Below are 7,470 nucleotides of genomic sequence, written 5' to 3'. Positions count from 1 at the left end.
ATGTTACTGTCTACAAATCTCGACTTGTCGCAAAAGGTTTTCGACAAGTTCAAGGGGTTGACTACGATGAGACCTTCTCACCCGTAGCGATGCTTAAGTCTGTCCGAATCATGTTAGCAATTCCGCATTTTATGATTATGAAATTTGGCAGATGGATGTCAAAACTGCATTCCTGAATGGATTTCTGGAAGAAGAGTTGTATATGATGCAACCGGAAGGTTTTATCGATCCAAAGGGAGCTAACAAAGTGTGCAAGCTCCAGCGATCCATTTATGGACTGGTGCAAGCCTCTCGGAGTTGGAATAAACGCTTTGATAGTGTGATCAAAGCATTTGGTTTTATACAGACTTTCGGAGAAGCCTGTATTAACAAGAAAGTGAGTGGGAGCTCTGTAGCATTTCTGATATTATATGTGGATGACATATTACTGATTGGAAATGATATAAAATTTCTGGATAGCATAAAGGGATACTTGAATAAGAGTTTTTCAATGAAAGACCTCGGTGAAGCTGCTTACATATTAGGCATAAAGATCTATAGAGATAGATCAAGACGCTTAATTGGACTTTCACAAAGCACATACCTTGACAAGATTTTGAAGAAGTTCAAAATGGATCAAGCAAAGAAAGGGTTCTTGCCTGTTTTACAAGGTGTGAAGTTGAGTCAGACTCAATGCCCGACCACTGCAGAAGATAGAGAGAAAATGAAAGTTGTTCCCTATGCTTCAGCCATAGGCTCTATCATGTATGCAATGCTGTGTACTAGACCTGATGTGTGCCTTGCTATATGTTTAGCAGGGAGGAACCAAAGTAATCCAGGAGTGGATCACTGGACAGCGGTCAAGAACATCCTGAAATACCTGAAAAGGACTAAGGATATGTTTCTCATATATGGAGGTGACAAAGAGCTCACCGTAAAAGGTTACGGTTGATGCAAGCTTTGACACTGATTCGGACGATTCTAAATCGCAAACCGGATACATGTTTACATTAAACGGTGGAGCTGTCAGTTGGTGCAGTTCTAAACAAAGCGTCGTAGCAGGATCTACATGTGAAGCGGAGTACATAGCTGCTTCGGAAGCAGCGAACGAAGGAGTCTGGATGGAGGAGTTCATATCTGATCTAGGTGTCATACCTAGTGCATCGGGTCCAATGAAAATCTTTTGTGACAATACTGGTGCAATTGCCTTGGCAAAGGAATCCAGATTTCACAAGAGGACCAAGCACATCAAGAGACGCTTCAATTCCATCCGGGATCTAGTCCAGGTGGGAGACATAGAGATCTGCAAGATACATACGGATCTGAATGTTGCAGACCCGTTGACTAAGCCTCTTCCACGAGCAAAACATGATCAGCACCAAGGCTCCATGGGTGTTAGAATCATTACTGTGTAATCTAGATTATTGACTCTAGTGCAAGTGGGAGACTGAAGGAAATATGCCCTAGAGGCAATAATAAAGTGATTATTTATTTCCTTATATCATGATAAATGTTTATTATTCATGCTAGAATTGTATTAACCGGAAACATAATACATGTGTGAATACATAGACAAACAGAGTGTCACTAGTATGCCTCTACTTAACTAGCTCATTAATCAAAGATGGTTATGTTTCCTAACCATGAACAAAGAGTTGTTATTTGATTAACGAGGTCACATCATTAGTTGAATGATATGATTGACATGACCCATTCCATTATCTTAGCACCCGATCGTTTAGTATGTTGCTATTGCTTTCTTCATGACTTATACATGTTCCTATGACTATGAGATTATGCAACTCCCGTTTGCCGGAGGAACACTTTGTGTGCTACCAAACGTCACAACGTAACTGGGTGATTATAAAGGAGCTCTACATGTGTCTCTAATGGTAGATGTTGGGTTGGCGTATTTCGAGATTAGCATTTGTCACTCTGATTGTCGGAGAGGTATCTCTGGGCCCTCTCGGTAATGCACATCACATAAGCCTTGCAAGCATTGCAACTAATGAGTTAGTTGCGGGATGATGTATTATGGAACGAGTAAAGAGACTTGCCAGTAACGAGATTGAACTAGGTATTGGATACCGACGATCGAATCTCGGGCAAGTAACATACTGATGACAAAGGGAACAACGTATGTTGTTATGCGGTCTGACCGATAAAGATCTTCGTAGAATATGTAGGAGCCAATATGGGCATCCAGGTCCCGCTATTGGTTATTGACCGGAGATGTGTCTCAGTCATGTCTACATTGTTCTCGAACCGTAGGGTCCGCACGCTTAACGTTACGATGACAGTTATTATGAGTTTATGCATTTTGATGTACTGAAGTTAGTTCGGAGTCCCGGATGTGATCACGGACATGACGAGGAGTCTCGAAATGGTCGAGACATAAAGATTGATATATTGGAAGCCTATGTTTGGATATCGGAAGTGTTCCGGGTGAAATCGGGATTTTACCGGAGTACCGGGAGGTTACCGGAACCCCCCGGGAGCCATATGGGCCTTAGTGGGCTTTAGTGGAAAGGAGAAAGGGGCAGCCCAAGGTGGGCCGCGCGCCTCCCCCCTCCCCTAGTCCTATGAGGACAAGGAGAGGTGGCCGGCCCCCCCTCTCTCTCTTCCCCCTCGGGGAATCCTATTCCAATTAGGATTGGGGGGGAGTCCTACTCCCGGTAGGAGTAGGACTCCTCCTGCGCCCTCCTCCTGGCCGGCCGCCCCCTCCTCCTTGGCTCCTTTATATACGGGGGCAGGGGGGCACCTCTAGACACACAAGTTGATCCTTGAGATCATTCCTTAGCCGTGTGCGGTGCCCCCTGCCACCATATTCCACCTTGATCATATCGTTGTAGTGCTTAGGCGAAGCCCTGCGTCGGTAGAACATCAAGATCGTCACCACGCCGTCGTGCTGACGGAACTCTTCCCCGACGCTTTGCTGGATCGGAGCCCGGGGATCGTCATCGAGTTGTACGTGTGCTAAGAACTCGGAGGTGCCGGAGTAACGGTGCTTGGATCGGTCGGATTGGGAAGACGTACGACTACTTCCTCTACGTTGCGTCAACGCTTCCGCAGTCGGTCTGCGTGGGTACGTAGACAACACTCTCCCCTCTCGTTGCTATGCATCACCATGATCTTGCGTGTGCGTAGGAAATTTTTTGAAATTACTACGTTCCCCAACAGGGGGACATATGGCTACCTTCCACCCCTGCCGGATTCGGAGAAACCCTCCGCGACGACACCTCAGGGTCGCCCGCCTCGCGAGGCGGTACGACAGGGAGAGGCATTGCACTCTCCATCATCTCCGGAAGAAGATCCCCCGAAGACGAGCTCTGTTGAGAAGGGCTGAGGTCCGAGCTACAAAGTAAAATTTCGGTTAATCTTCTCAGATAAAAAGCAAGGATTTCTCTCATCCCTCTAAAGGAAAATCTTTCTCTACTTACGGCTCGCTGGAGGGCTGATCCCTTTGAGGGTGTAGTTCGGCCGAGGATCTCCCCGGCGTCGGACCCTCTGACGAGGACTTTTTCCCCCGCTTTGAGGCCATGGTCTCCGGGTCGTCAGAGGCGGCCCTCTTCTTCCCCTTAGGAGAGGAATTGTCGGTTCCTCCCTTCGGAGTAGCCTCCTTCGAGGAGGCCATAGTTTCCTTGTTCTCCCCCTCACTTCCCTCCAAAGGCACGATCTTCAACATCCTGACTAGCACGGGATCCGGCCTGGTCTCAGGAAGGGGAGCCGGACACCTGATCAGCTTTGCCTTCGCTATCCACTCATGTTTAAAAGGACAGCTCTTTTAGGGGCGAATTTATGACAATTTTACGGATAGCGGGTTCGGGCACAAGGTTACTTACTTGAGTATCCGGGCGATTGCAGCTTAAACCTGCGTCCTCGGTCAAATCCGGACACATTTCTTGTGATCCGAAGAACATTTTATACATCTCCACGGGCGTTGCGCCCATAAAATGCTGGAGAGCTCGTGGTCCCTCCGGATTAAACTCCCACAGATGAAGGGAGCGACGTTTGCCGGGTAGTGTTCGGCGAATCAGCATGTCCTGCGTCACCTTGACCAGGTTGAGGTCTCTTTCTAAGAGATCCCTAATGCGGCCCTGCAACAAGGGCACGTCTTTGGATAACCCCCAATCTAATCCTTTGTTGACCCATGACGCTAGCCGTGGTGGGGGACCCAAGCGAAAGGCAGGAGGCGCCACCCACTTGGTGCTCCTGGGAGCGGTGATATAGAACCACTCTCGTTGCCACAAGCCGAGCTCCTCTTGGAAGGAGCCCTTGGGCCATGGGGAATCGGCATTCTTACTTATGACAGCGCCTCCGCACTCTGCGTGCCGTCCCTTGATCATCTTCGGCTCCACTACAAAAGTCTTGAGCCATAATCCGAAGTGAGGAGTAACACGGAGGAACGCTTCGCACATAACGATGAATGAGGAAATGTGGAGGATGGACTCCGGAGCTAAGTCATGAAATTCCAGCCCATAATAGAACATCAGCCCCCTCACAAAGGGATCCATCGGGAAGCCTAACCCCCGAAGGAAGTGAGACATGAACACTACGCTCTCACCGGGCTGGGGACTGGGAATAGCCTGCCTTTGAGCAAGCAACCTATGCGAAATTTCGGCGGTCAAGAACTTAGCCTCTCTCAACTTTAGCACGTCCTCCTCCATGACGGAGGAGGGCATCCATCGGCCTTGAAGGTCGGAACCGGACATTGTCGAAGGTCCGAGGCGCCTGGAATCTGGAGCCTAGTGTGTTGGAACTCGAGGCGACGGGTGAACTTGTTTTGAGATTGGAGAAAAGGAGTAAGGCCCTGGTCTCTTTATAAGAGGTTGAATACCAGGAGCCCTCCCCGTAACTGTTTGGGACTCGCCTTTGATCGAGAAGACATGCTAACGGGCACGATTGGGTTACCCATGTCCGTATTGATGAGAATCCCGTAAATAAAGGGGACACGATCTCTGCTTTGACAAGACGTGCCAAGGAAACCACCTCGCAAAACACGCTGAGGTGGAAAAGTGAAAACGATTCGATTAGATTTGTGTTAATATTATTCTCTCTATGGCAATACGGGGAAACTTATTTTGCAAAGCCAGACACTACTATTGGTGTTTACAAACTTTTATGAAGAATCTGGAGGAGGAGCCCGCCTTGCAATGCCGAAGACAATCTACGCGCCGGACTCGTCGTCATTGAAGCCTGGTTCAGGGGCTACTGAGGGAGTCCTGGATTAGGGGGTGTTCGGGTAGCCGGACTATACCTTCAACCGAACTCCAGGACTATGAAGATACAAGATTGAAGACTTCGTCCCATGTCCGGATGGGACTTTCCTTGGCGTGGAAGGCAAGCTTGGCGATGCGGATATTCAAGATCTCCTACCATTGTAACCGACTTTGTGTAACCCTAACCCTCTCCGGTGTCTATATAAACCGGAGAGTTTTAGTCCGTAGGACAACTTCATCATACAACAATCATACCATAGGCTAGCTTCTAGGGTTTAGCCTCCTTGATCTCGTGGTAGATCTACTCTTGTACGACCCATATCATCAATATTAATCAAGCAGGACGTAGGGTTTTACCTCCATCAAGAGGGCCCGAACCTGGGTAAAACATCATGTTCCTTGCCTCCTGTTACCATCCGGCCTAGACGCATAGTTCGGGACCCCCTACCCGAGATCCGCCGGTTTTGACACCGACAGCGAGGATGCGGGCCGGGCATCGTCGACAACAAATACTATATGCCGCAAAAGTAAAGTAATATTTTTTAAATGATGGATTGTGATTTCATATATGCAAATTCTAAATTTTATAACTAAAACTAACATTTCTAATATTTCTATAACTAAAACTAACATTTCTAATATTTCTATAACTAAAAAACATTTCTATATAACTAACATTTCTAATATAACTAACATTTCTATATAACTAACATTTCTAATATTTCTATATAACTAACATTTCTAATATTCTATAACTAAAAACATTTCTATATAACTAACATTTCTAATATTTCTATAACTAAAAAACAGAAAAATTGCTAACGTTTCTATAACAATGTGTGTGTGTGTGTGGACATGGCGGCCGGGGCAGGAGCTCACCGGCGAGGCACGGCAACGGGGGGCGGCAACGGGGACGGAGACGGGCGGTGACGACGGGGATGGGGACGGGGCGGCGACGACGGGGACGGGCCGGGCGGGGACGACGGGAGGACGGGGCGGGGCGCGGCGACGGGGATGGGGACGGGCCGGGGGGGGGCGGGGGGGGGAGGGGGGGGGGCATGGCGACGGGGACGAGGACGGGCCGGGCGGCGACGAGGGGCGGCGGCGACGGTGCAGAGGAGAAAAAAAGCAGAGGGAGAGATGAGAAACTGAATTTTTTTGAAGTGTTTTCTTATATAGAACCCACCTTTAGTACCGGTCGGAGCCACCAACCGGTACTAAATGTCTGTTTTAGCCAGGCGAAGTGGCGGGAACCGCACCCCCTTTAGTACCGGGTCGTGGCGCCAACCGGTACTAAAGGCCCCCCCAGACGAGGGGCGCAGAAATTTAGTCCCACCTCGCTAGCCGAGGGGCACTCGCACCTGCTTATAAGCCCCGCCGCTGCTGCTGTCTCGAGCTCCTCTCTAAAGCAGGCCTTCTGAGCCTACCTCTGCTGTGATGCCCTGTTGGGCCTACTGGGCTAGCGGGCCTGCATCCTGGCCCAACTAGAATTTGGGTTTCTAGTCGTATGCAGGTCGCTGTGGCCCAGTAGGTGGGCTTTTTTCATTTATTTTTTTTTCTGCTTTATTAATTTTGTTTTATTTATTTTTAGTTGTTTTTTGCTGTATTTTGAGTTTCTTTGTGAATTTTTTTGCTTTAGGTACAAAAAATTACAAACTTTCTATTAGTACCCGTAGTTTTCAAATTTGAATAGTTTAAATTTTGAATTATTTGAATTTTATGTGAATCACTAGTTTGTGAATAACTTAACGTTGAAAATAGATTTTTCAGTGATTCTTTTTTCTTATGTTTAATATTAGTGTGTTTTATCATTATATTCAATTTGGTAATGCTTAGGTTATTTAAAAAATAAAATGCCTTTGTAACGGATGAGTTTTTGTCCGAAACCCTCATACTTCGAAAGAGATTGTCCATTTTGTACACGAAGTGCATCCAGTTTTTGCGATAACCCTCTCTACTTTTTTTCACATGCTATGTGGGTGACATTATGATACCATGCCAACTTTCAACCTTTTCCGAGTTCATTTGAAATGCTTTTCAATTTCAGGGTCATTTAGCTGAAAAATCAGTAAATGCATCAAAGAATTTGTTTGCACATAAAATTTCTTCGCGTTTCAAATGCCAAAACACATAACTACCCTAACTATTACAGAGATTCCCTCCTGGGTGTGAAACACAGAAGAAAGTGATGATAGTGAAGCCGATCACATCCCAGATCTTTGGGTGTGAAACTTTTTCTTCGTGTGTGTCCCTTTGTGCCGTAACCATGGGA

The sequence above is a fragment of the Triticum urartu genome, chromosome 3, assembly GCF_003073215.2.
Source record: "Triticum urartu cultivar G1812 chromosome 3, Tu2.1, whole genome shotgun sequence".
In the NCBI taxonomy this organism is placed as follows: Eukaryota; Viridiplantae; Streptophyta; class Magnoliopsida; order Poales; family Poaceae; genus Triticum; species Triticum urartu.
Note: the sequence above shows the minus strand (reverse complement) of the source record.